The 13,057-nt window shown below is 40.7% G+C and overlaps 1 pseudogene; it reads left to right on the top strand.

Moving 5' to 3' along the window:
* The window catches only part of LOC113172816, a 60,694-nt pseudogene that overhangs the window by 13,406 nt on the left and 34,231 nt on the right, over positions 1-13,057 (top strand).

The raw sequence follows: 13,057 nt of genomic DNA, 5'->3' as shown, positions 1-13,057 counted from the left end.
GCGCCAGCTCATGCACCTAGCACCACAAAGAAGGGAATGTTCGCTGCACAATTCAAGGTAGAGGAGCAGGCGTGGCTCCTTGGTTAGGGCCAAAGAATAGAACAAAGGCATGCTGAAAATGAATCCCCCCTCCACAATGCCTGAGTGATGTTTGTGGCAGATACCCATCTCACAGTAGACAAAAGACATCTTAAATGCTGAAAGCACAAAAGATCATACACACAAAAGCTTTTTGTCTGCTAGAGTTCCCCTCATTTTGATAATAAGGTGAATAATGGCTGAAGTAAAATAATAACTTTGTAGAAAGCCCATAAGGTCCAACTGCAAACAGTGAAAGTAGACTAGGTCATGACTGAAAACAGACTTGTGTCACTTTGATTCGTGTTACTTATCCATACCCCCATATTAATTATTGCATTAGTTATCAGCAAATACAAGACACAATGCTATTTCAACTATATTTTTACATTGCGCAAAAAAATAATACAGAGGAGCAAATGGTGTCAAAGGCTAAAATATCATTTAGTGTTGCTTCTGTCAGACGTTTTGTGCAGCACAAAGGGGGAGGTGATTGTGAGAGTGGACAAAGGTGGCATCCTTTGGACCAAACACTTTTGTTTGTGCTGGATTCTGCTTTTGTTTGCAGGTGTCTTTCATGGAGCAGTCTTTAATGCTTTCAGGAAGGAAGATTTTCACTCTTTATATCAAAGTATTAAAGGCGCAGAAAAGCTGCTGATCCTGACTATTGTTGCTCATTCATGGAGGGACATTTCCCCATAGTCATTGTTTAAATGGTTGTCGGGGGGAATAAAGTGAAACTTCATAAACAATGCCCTAACTGGTTTATCTCTCTCTATGGGGAGAGGCTGCCTCTGTGTGGGGATTTGCACCAGAGCCTCCCCCTTTATGTTAGAGTAAGCACTTCACAACCCCTCAGCACTGCCCCCATATCCACCTAACAAGGGGATTCCCCGAAGCTGGAGGAACCTGGTTACACCCCAGAGCCCTATTTTTTTGACAGGTCTCATTTAGTGGTAATTTAGTATATTGGGGAGTAGGCTCTTTCTCTCCCTCTCCCCCCACCAGTCAATTAAAAACACCTCAGGCTTTTGGGATTGTCAGGTTTTGTGTGGACTTGACCTTTAAATCCTGGGTTGCCTCTATTTTCACAGAGGGAGCAGAGGAGCAGGGCAAGACAATACGGGGTGAATACAGGGGTCTTTCAGTGGAGGATTTTGTGTGAAGGCTTTTGACCAAGTCACACTGCTAACTGTGAGGTCCACAGCTACATTCATAGGTCTTCTTAACCATCCAATGCAGCTTGTCAGGATGTTTTTGCTTACATACACTAGCTGACAGTTACTTTAAGTGAAGCCATGCCTGCTTTCACCAATGTTAATGTCACATAAACATGCAGAAAACTCAACAAACAGAAAAAAAATTGAGTTGAGTGTGTGAGAGATAAAGCGGGAGACACAGATCCAGCACAGATGCACAGAAGACATGCACAAACACAGAGCAAAGATGGCTATTGTCTAAAAACACTGGCGGGCGGATCATTGTGTGACTCTGTATATTGTGGCACATTGTGTGTCAGGCCTCCTCAGTGGCTTTGTGGGATATGAGAACTGCTGACGTAACGGTGAGTGCTCTAGGATGGGATTTCACTGGCTTTCTCTGCTTCTTCACCGTGCCGGTGACAGAAGAAGTGAAGAATGCACTTGCTCCAGGCGTTACACAGGTTAGTCTAAAAAACAAGGAGATGATCCTGTGTAGAACTATATCGACTGTGCCATAAATTCCCTTTGACCATTGTTTCATGACAGAGCCATTGTCTTCCAGTACAATAAAACAAAATAGAATTACATAGAATGGTGAGAAACCTGAAGTTTCTATTTGTTTTATTCACTTTTTCGTCAAATTAATGGAAAAATAAATCCGCACACGGGCGAGAACGTGGCCACTTAACTAGGCCACTCCACACATGATCATTTGATGGTCAACATCAGCCTGCAAAAGCTTCCAGGGTGTGTTTGTGAGGTCTCCCATGATGCTGCGGTCCAGCTCCTCAGCTGCTCTGACTCAGATAAACAGGTCAGGCCCGGGGAAGTGTCCTTTGAGCCTGGGAACTTGCATAACAAAGTCTAAATCTCATCTAGCATCTCATTTCATGTCAATATGATGAAGATAATGAATTCTGTGCCTTCTGTGAGTGACTGTTTTTTTTTTTTTTTTCTATGTGTGAGTTTTTGTGTTGTTATCAAGAGAAAGAGAAAGGAGCAATGACTGAATGAATGTATTTGCCAGACACTAGTGATTTATAGTAGAGAGAGAGGGAGAGCGAGCAAGAGAGACCGCATTTCAAAGCCTTTCTCTTATTTCCAAAATGGGGTTGGAAATCAGCAGCTTGACTGAGCCCAAATAAGTGACTTCTTTTACCTTTTCACAGCACACAAAGCCCTAATCCTAGGACTACTTGAGCCACCAATGTAGACAGCGACTGAGACCACCACAGTATGTGTCAGACCCTCCTCACCACACACAAAACACATTGACTGCAGCTTTATGAAGTGAAAATGGCCTGGAAAGGAAAAATGTGAAGGAGGTGTCCACAGTCATTTCTCCCAAAGAAAAGCCACAGCATCTGGGCATTTATTGCTAAAATAAAGCCCAAAGAAAGACTAGAATGTATTGGGTCACTTCTATTGTTCCAGATCCTAAGTGAAACAGCCCTGTTTTGTTTCAGTACCACTGACCCTTGCAACTTGTTGTGCCGCTCTGTCACGGAAAGTGTGGAGTAGAAAAAAAAAAATTCCAGCGATGACGGAGGACTTCTTTTGAGGAATTTTCTTCACCCTGCGTTCTCCTTATTTCCTGTTTTGTTTGCACATTTTTCCCAGTGGCAAATAATGCACACTGTCAGTAAATAAAGGGAGGATGAAAAAAAGGGGGTTGTAAAAAGCGCACTGATTCCTCATGTCCGGAGGGATGTTTAATTAAAGGGAAGTGTTTATTTTCTGCTGCCGAACAACAGTCGCTATCATCGCTGAACACAAATATAGCAATTAACTTCAATTTTCTACATTTATTTGGACATCAAAGAGCTGATAGAATCATTGAGAAAATAAAGCAATTAGGGTCAGCAGAGATCTGAATGGTCTTTGGACACAGCAGTGCGCCCAGTTTGCTTGAATGACTGAATCACATGCGTGCAGTAGCTTTCTTTTCTTGCTAAAGAGCAATTAGTGGTAATTCTTTATTTAAACTGTTTGTATACAGAACCTTTCATCCTTTTATCCACTTTTATGTGCAGCGGGATGTGGCTTTGGGAGTTTTCTGTTCCTGTGTGGTTTCATAGGAGATATGGATGCGGTGTATGCTTGTATGTTCACTTATCGGGGGTCATCTGTGTGTAGTGTGGGTGGGGGCCACGGTGTTCCTGATGCTGACATGATAAGCGGCAGACCACGCAAATGAATCACATCAAACGGGGCATTGGCGACAGCTGGCCCTGGGGAGCAGGAGGAGGCAAGACTCATATCTAATGGTTCCTGTTCCTCCTCTGTCCCCTCAGATGACCCCAGTGTCAGATAAGATGGCTTGGCTCGGACGTCGGTGGCCCGGACTCAAATGATCCCAATTAGAATTCAAATGAACCAACCAGCAAACACGGATATGCAGCGTGATGTGTCGTCAGTCAACAGCAGTAGAGGGAAAACGGTATATATGATAAGACTTTGTTCAGTTAATATTTGATCGCCTTGAGGGAAGGCTGAACAACATGCAGTAATGGCCCGTGTGCCACCATCTCACTTTGCAGTCTGGTAGCCTTCCATCAAGGCTAAGATTGAAACTTATGTACTGTGAAATTCTTGGGATCAGTTGTGCTCAGTAGCTTCCCCTCACTGTTTGATTGTGCGGGCTCCACTATGGCAATGGTTAGACTAGTAATACCTTCTTATCTGAACTGCAAATGGAATTGAGTGGCTTTTCATCATAAAACTACACTGAAAGTGATCATGCTTAAATGTGTGCTTAAGTGGAAGATAACATCCGTAATTAAGGTGCTAAATTAAATTTTCATCTCTCTGGGCTAGTCTGAGACCACTGAAGGTAACAGTACGATCCTAATCTCCATGTCTTAGGATTCATCTCTTAGGATGTCTCTAATTTCAGGGTGTGAGGTTTCAATTTTATCACCTACCAATTGAATATGAAATATGTAACACAGAATATCCTTTAGTTACGAATTGATGGTCTCACACATATTCAGTAGTGGAAGAAGTATTATATATTGAGTTAAACATCAGTGCCACTTGGTAAACAAGTAAAGTTCCTGCATTGAAAATCACTATTGAGTAAGAGTATAGAAGTCTCAAGTACAGAAGTATTATCAGCAAAATATATTTTATCTGTGTGTAGTGTGGGTGGTACATTGACATACGCAATGGTGAAATATCAGATAGTTTTATTTACCATGTAAGACTCTGCAACTACTCAGATATTATTGCCAGTGGTGGAGGTATTGAGACCCTTTAATTAAATTTGATCTTTGTATTTATTCTGTCAATATGTAACTTAATACTTAATATACTGCTGGGTAAATTAGTTCATAATAAATCAATAATTTTGTAATTATTAAGTAGTATTAATAAAATCTATATACAATACAATACAATATATGTTGCACAGTAAAAGGGAAGAATAACACAGCTAATATGTCATGTTGAAGTACTTTCTGGTTCTGTAAATTACTACAAATGGGCTATTGTGATAGCATGTTTGTTTAATATTTGTAGTCATACTAGTACTTTATCAGGTACTTCTTTCAGTTTCTAAACACAGTGCAGGTGTGGGTGCTTTGGTGTTGTCACTGCCTCCAATCCTGTTTAGGCAGCTCTAGTATCCTGGTCTAGATGTGTCACAGAGCCATTAACACAGGTGATGAGTCACTGTGTTGTTGAGGACTGTGTGGTTTGAGTGTGATGTATCAGACACCCACAGTGTGGTTCCCAGAGCTCTCTGCCAGTCACTGTGGCCATGCCTGTTGGCTGGCTGTTCTGCCAGGGAGGCTTACTGGCCAGAAGTGTTGAAGGGAAAGCCCAAGGGAGCCAGGGATATGAGCTGCAGTGGCCAAGTGGTAAAGTCTCACCTGCTACTAAGTGAGAATTAGCTCTCTGATCGTTTTCCTTTCACACTGTGAGTCACATAACCTCAGTCCCACAACCTGCTGTTACCTTACTATATGTCCGTGATGGTCTCACACAAATGGAGCTGAAAGAGTTTCTCTTGTTCAGCCTCATGAAATAGGCCTAGCTGTCCCAGTGGTGGCTCACACAGCAGCCGGGGAGCTTCTGTTTCTATTTGGTTTATTTTGTGATCCCTCCTTCTGTCGCAGGTATTTCTCCAAGTCGCTGGAGTGATCGCAGTGGCTTCAGCTATCCTCCCCGGGATCCTTATTCCTGTTTTGCTGCTTCTCGCTGTCTTCTTGTTTCTGCGGCGCTACTTTCTGCAGACCTCCGAGGACATCGAGCAGCTAGAGTTGACGAGTAAATTTTTTTTTGGAGGGTGTGGGGGGGGTGGTCTTGTCCATTTGTGGTAGAGACAAAAGTAGACCACAGGAATGCTAATCAACCATTGAAGAAAGCTGTGATCAATAGCATAAAGGGTAAAGGTGGCGATGACCTATGGCTCGGCCACACGCAGTTTTCTCAAGAGACGGGAGTTCATGACATCACATACAATGGAAAAAATCCCAAGTGAGCACGACTGGGTTCTTGCAGGCTTTAGTTCATCAATTTTATTCTGGGCTGTGAGCCCAGATGCACATTGGTCAACAGGTTTCATCGTCTTGATAAACAAAAGTTCTATTAACAATCTAAAAGAAACATTTAGCTTTTGTCATTGGTTTTGTAAAAGAAACAAAGCACCACTCAATTACAACCTTTCCCTAAATCGAAGCCATTTGGCATCAGCACATATTTAGTGTATGAAGAAATACTCCTTAAACCCCTTTGAATGATAGATTAGAACTGTCTGTCATAAATATATAAAATATATTGAAACTTGTTGTAGAAACAGTTGTAAATACAGTGCCCTCCCAAAGTATTGGAACAGTAAGCCGGTTCCTTTGTTTTTTTGTTTTTGTTTTTCAATAGATGAATATGAGACAAAAGATCAACATTTCCGGATCTGGATTTCCGGATTGATTAATAGCACTGAATGTCTACGCTCAGTTTCAGATTTGGGTTTTGCCTGTTCAGACTGCATTCATAGTTAAGAGGCATTACCAACATAAAAACCAAATAGCTGTCTATTGGTGGAAAAACAAACAATTGTGAAGCTGAGAGAAGAGGGGAAAAAAAAAGAGCCATTGCACACGCTGACCATATCCTGTACAACGATTTGGAATCTTATGAAGAAGAAAGAAACCTCTGCTGTACTAAGTAACAGACGTCGAATGGGTAGACTAAAGAAGACAACAGCAGCAGTTGACGACAGAAACATCATGAGAGCTGTAAAGAAAGACCCTAACACAACTGTTGGTGTCATCAGCAACAACCTCCAGAGGGCAGGAGTGAATGTATCACAATGAACTGGTCACAGAAGACAAAAAGTACAAAAGAAGACAGAAGATGCAAAACACTCATTAGCAAGAAGAACAAGAAGATGAAAGATGTGATGTAAAGATGAACCTTTACTAAAGTGATGGAAAGGAGTTTGGAGAAAGACGGGGTCTGCTCATGATCCCAAACAGACAAGTTCATCTCTGAAACACAGTGGAGGTGATGTCATGGCTTATGCTTGCTTAGCTTCATCTGGGACAGATCAATAATCTTCATTGATAATGATGATGTAATATGTGATGACAACAGCAAAATGAAACAACTGCTGCCAAAACAACAAAGGAGTTCATCATGGCCAAGAAGTGTAAGCTTTAAGACTGGCCAAATCAGTCTCCAGACCTAAACCCTATAGAACATGCATTTTCTCTGCTAAAGGGGGAGCAAAGGGAAGAACCCCAAATGATGATGCCCAAATCAGAAAGTGATTTCAATCTCAAAATTATTTTACAAGTATATGTTTGTTCAAATGTCTGTATATATTTCTTTCGTTCCGGTCTTCTCCTACCTTTCCTCCTTTTCTCAAGGCCTGAGCAAAATCTGTGCCCTCAAGGCTCAGTAGAGCAAATGTTTGAAGATCAAGATCTTCACACGGGAAAAAGAAAATTATATTTAAGTAAAATAGAAAAAAAAATCAGAAAACACATACACATTAAAAAAAAAAAAAAACTAATTTAGTTTCTTTTATTTCCAGGCTCATTTTAACTTGTGCATCTTGATGGAATTTGTTCAGTTTTTGTCACCATTACTGTTTGTGGCTGCTTTTACTTCAGTGATGGTAGTGTATGGGTTTTGGATGTTAGACATCATTAGTGAAACATTGGCGGTAATCCTCAAACGTGTGCCTAAATGTTTGCTTTTTCTCTTATTATTACAGGGTTGGCGCATGGTGCAGAAATTGAGAACATAGGGACAACATTTACATTTGTATCCTTGCTTGATATTCATATATTCAGTTAGTTTTGATTTGAACTTCAAATCATATAAAGAAAATTGTAGAAAGAAAATAATTTCACATACAGTCATGTATTGAAGGTGAGGTACAGTATTGCTTTTTCATTTAATTTGCTTTCTTTTGGTCAAAAGAGTAAAATTTGATGAAAACAGTCAGTTAATTTTGTAGCTGACGTCAGTGGAGCGAGTGGTTGAATATGCAGTGCTGGAGAGTGATGCACCCTGGGAGACAGACACACAGCCTCCGCATGATTGGCCCAAGATGGGCTCCATCATCTTTGGCAGAGTCAACCTGTCTTACAGTGCCAGTGAGCCTTTGGTCCTAAAGAACCTCAGTGTTGTCTTCACATCCGGAGAAAAGGTTCTTGTCTTTATTGCCACCTGTGCATGCCTACTGGTGTGCACAGTCCATGACTTGGATTGATATGCAGCTAGTGTAGAAAGTGTGGTGCGATTCTTTTTTTTTTTTTCTGTGGCATTATTTTCAAATCAATTATTAAAGGGACACCATATTGTGCGGCTGACTCTTAAGGACCATACCATTTGTGATTCATGGAATACATATCATGTAATTAAGACTGTTCAAGTGGATCCATTTGTTCCCAATTTGCATTTTGAGTTACCTGACAGTGACAACTGTTTATTCACTATAAAAGAGAGAAGAGGGCAAGGGAGATGGGCGAGGAAAAGAGAGAGAGAGAGAGAGAGTAAGGCAGAGGGAAATGGTTGAGGATGATTGAAACTGTGTTTAATGCAGGGGGTGTATTTTGCATGGCTATGGTTGGCCAGGGCGGCTGATTTCACAATGGATGGGTTGATAAGTGTAGAGGCCCTGTCTCTGACAGCCCATGGGAGGGATCTCTACTGCATGCCATGGGGGTTAAAGGCTTTGTGCATCCTGACAATTCCCTAGACACCCTTTCACTGGGAAACCTGCTCCTACCACCTACAGTACAAAATGCTTTCTCTCTGTTGCTCGCTACAATAACACACTGTGCATAATCATAGAAACAGACAATTAACCAAAACACCTCAACTGACCTTCTGTTATTAACAGAAACATTTTACTTAACCCTGAAAAAATCCTACAGATCATTATGATAAGGATCAGCTGTCTTTTGTCTCAAAAGGATTTTGAAACCTTTCTGGTCATTTGTTCAAATAGCTTAATGTGACACTTGTCTGGGAAGTACAGTAGTGCAGGTTGAGGTGGATGGACAGGTTTCTAAAGTGTTTTGGTTATTGTCTCCTACTAGCAGTCGATGTTTATTGTACAGTACATAATAGTGGTGTGTAAAACATAGAACTGTGCATTAAGGAGCAGGGTGTCGTGACCTCTTAAATACATAGACATTTTGACTTGTCAAATCACTAAGAACTAAAGAATCTGTTATTCAGTTGCTGCAAAAATTCTTTTTCATGATATTTGTTCAAAACATTAAATGTGAAACTCTTTATTATAATCAGCACTTTGCTGCCACCTGAGTCAAATGGCTATGACTCAATCCTGAGAGGCACAGGCTGCTTTTTTGTTTTGTTTTTTTGGCACTGTGTTGCACATTTAACTGCATCGGTCCACATTCCCCTTATTTTGTCTTACCATGGGGATGTTGATTTTGTTAGTTCAGTCATATCCATACAATCTTACTAAACAGATATGTCATATTCCGTCGTTTCGTGACAAGTGCACAGTTGTTTCCTTTTCCTATAGAGCTTCATAGTTTCTATCCTACATCTAACTGGCATAAAGGGGAAAAATAATAATTGTGCACTCTCTCTGTGTGTTGGCATGTTATGAGACACACACATTGGCTCTTTGTTATGCAAGCAGTGTTGTTGGTAATCCCCTGCCTAAACAAAGGGTTGCCCATTAGCTGTGTAGTGGCATATAACAGGCCTATATGTTGGCAGGCAGCAGAGTGTGGCATCAGCAGCCCAGTTCAATGGAGCAAGTGGTAATTTGCCTCGTGGTGCCATTGTTGACACTATTCCTATTCATTGAGTTCAGATTGATTCTGGGTCTTTTTATAGTCTGTCCTCTGCTTTTTAGCAAAAGTGCGTTGAGTAAAATATTATGGGCATTTTTTTCTGGACTGGTCGTGTTCACTTGTGCATGGCATGATTTAAACATATAAAAATCTTTTAAGAGAAAGACGGGCACTGGCTAGACCTACTGGTACTCTTTTTTTCTGCCACAGTAATAGCAGAGTAACTGATTTTCCAGTAGACACAGTGAGTGAGGACTAACTTTAATGCTTACCTTTTACCTTTGGTCAGTCTCCATAAGATTTAATAAGCTCATCCTGACTTATCGTACATGCACATTTTTTATTGTGCAAAGATGCAAAGATGGGAGGTTAAACCAGTAAAGTTGTAAGAGTCTTGGTTAATTGTGTCACTTACACAACTACAGTTATAATGAGTAACTATAAATTTCTAACCTACAGACATTGGCAGGTGCAATGTGTGAAGCTGCTGCAGCGCTATGAAATAGGCACTTTTAGAAAATATAGCAGACTTTTAAATAGCTGCCTTGAATCGTAAACACGGTCCAACAGAAAATGATATAGTTCGTATAATAATTGTCATTATATTGCTTCAAGGTGGGTTCACCTGATGAAGGCGAAGCTTATAAAATGATAGAATCAAGATACAAAGTTAGATTCAGTTTTCAAACATTATTTGAGCAAACATTATTTATTTGGGCAAAAGAAAATGTTATATATTGTACCTGTGTGTTAGGGATAAAATATTTTATCATCCTAATTTAATCTCGACACCACACAAGTGGTTCCACTGTAGTTAGTATAACCACAACACATGTTTCCTCAGTGACGGAACACTTAATAATAAGCACAAGTGTGATTTATATATCTAAAATATTCTCTATTTTTGTACTTCATTCAGATTTTACATTTTTAAAAGTAACTCTAATCTCTCCGTTGTAGGTTTGGTCTGCACACTCTCTGACAGAAAATGTCCATCATTCCACAGATATCCTATTCAAGAGGCTACAATCTCACAAATTAATACATTTGAATAAAATAAATAAAAACTAAGAATATGTTAGATATCAGTTATTAGGAATTAAGTACAGCAGTTAGTCTGTTGTACTGTGTATCCTTATTCTAAAACTGCAACTTCAACAAGGTTGTGTGATTCCTCAAGACTGAGAAAAGTCAAAAATGTCAGATGAACACTGGTAATAGAAACCTTCATGCTCTGTCCCTTTTTATACGCCTAGCTTTTAAAAGGCTAAAACAAGTGAGGAGAATTACAGTCGTCACTCGGGATTTCTGAAAGTGAGACAAACGGATGCCTTGAGACAGTTTAACTTTATTTCCGCTTGTTGAAACTGATACGGCATTAAGAAAATGCCAGCCTCCGGGTGAGTGTCAGCAGAGTGGAGGGAGGGGAGAAGACTCCCACGGCCTGTACTGTGAAGAGAGCAGTTCCCCATCCCTGACAGAGGATTAGCCCTCTACCCCCCAAACATGGGAAAGCAGCTTAGAAGAAGTCTCCCCCATCCTCACAGTCAGAGTCCCCTTGTACACCGTCACTTAGCCCAAGTCTCAAACATTTCTAGGGTGAAGCCAAGATGCCCAAAAACAGTTTCATTAATGCTTTTCTGTGGATTTGATAGGTTCCTGGCAGTGCTACTACTTCAGATAAAGTTTTACTTCTTAGTCCAAACTAGTTTGAGATGGATGTGATGTGCGTTTGATGTGATTTTGTTTACTCTTTCTGTCTCTCCTAGAGGGAGAGACTTGCACAAAGTGGCAGGTTTACGAGTCAGAACTTTAACTGCACGCCCATGTGTAGCACGCGCTGGTTGGCATTTTCATGACATGAAATCTTACCAACGTTCACAAGAGTAGTTTCTCTGTACGGCGCTCTTAGTTTTACAAACTTATATAGAGAGAAGTCTGTTGGATTTACACACATTCATCTGAAAGCCTTTTCATTCTCCTGCTAGACGTCAGAGATAAAGTGATGTTCAGTGAGCCGTTCACATGGAAAAAATCTAGATATAAATTGCTAGTCGCCTTACCTTTTCATGTGGAATTTAAAGTGTGATATTTATACTATACATTGCCACTGAGGAGTTTCACTATTTGCCAACCACAGATTTGATTATGATAAGCTTTTATTAGCATACAGCATTAAAAAAGGATCCATTTCACTTTCTATTGAATCCTCAGGAATTACTAAGTAAAAATGAATTCTGTAGCAAACAGAGGGCTTAGAATTGGTAGAGCACGTAATCGGTCTATGGAAAGCTGTGCTTGAAAGCGGTTTTTCCAACCTAGTATTGAATCCTCAATTAAAGTGTGTCACAAAACTAGTTTGAATTGGGACTTCAGCTGGCTTAATGACAAGGTGGTATTCTGGTGACAGAGGGAAAAGCTCATTGGAAGTAAAGAGGTGGAACGTTTTCTAAGGCACCGGTCGCAGTGATGATGTCCTGAAAGCTTTATGTGTTTCTGGAGGAGAATCGAGCAGTTTGCCCTCAGCCTTCTGACCTGCACCAAGATTTGTTGACACGTGATTTTTTTGTATTCGAGGTGTGCGTATGGTATGTGTACACCATATTAACGTGTGAGCTTACACATGAGTGCCTGCTGTAACCCCCCCACCCCTCCCACTGTGTAGCTGTCACAGCGCCGGCTTTGAGCTGACCTGTAAGAGAGCAGAGATCAAGGTGTGGATAGTGAGTCAGATTCACACTAGTATTTCTATAACCTTAACACAGGACGCTCAGCCTTTTAGACCCATTGTGTAATTTACTTTTACTTTGGTCTAATCTCTCATAACATGTCTTATCTTGATTTGAGGTCAGATTCATATCTTGAGTAAGCTGGAGTTATCGCATTACCTTGGCTGCGATGACAACACAATGGAAACCAGTCAGCCAATCAGTTTTTGTAATGGACAGTTGCTTGTTTCTCTGTGTCACATCTATTGCTGTGATAGTCTCTGTCCCAGCAATAGACACGAATGTTAGTTCAGATCATCGTTATAATCATTTATGTGTCATAAATCCAGTGTTGTGTTTCAAAGGAAAAACCCAGCCGCGTTTGTTCACTGATGCAGACACGATGCCATATGAAACCCTTATCTGCAGCAGCTCTGTATCATGAGAGGCAAGACGGTCTCAATATAATGACCTGAGAGAGTCCTAGTAAGTGTTCAGTAAATCACTTCAACAGTGGAGCAGGATTTATGAATAAATATCTGACCGACACAAGGAGTTGCCAGCTTGCTCCTGTTTATCAGGCTTACCACAAACAGAGTGGCATGTTGGAACAGTGCCTGTGGACTTGGCGGGCTCTTTCCTTTGCACTGTAATAAAGAGCTTTATTCACTCACTTAAAGATGGCTGTGCGGGTGAACCTTGATACAGGTGTGTGGCTCACCATAAATACATATCTTGGACATCCTAGCTGTCTGAGATCTGAGGCTGACCTTTCATGAGGGTA

The sequence above is a fragment of the Anabas testudineus genome, chromosome 21, assembly GCF_900324465.2.
Source record: "Anabas testudineus chromosome 21, fAnaTes1.2, whole genome shotgun sequence".
NCBI lineage: Eukaryota > Metazoa > Chordata > Actinopteri > Anabantiformes > Anabantidae > Anabas > Anabas testudineus.
This window is presented reverse-complemented; position numbering and strand designations above follow the sequence as displayed.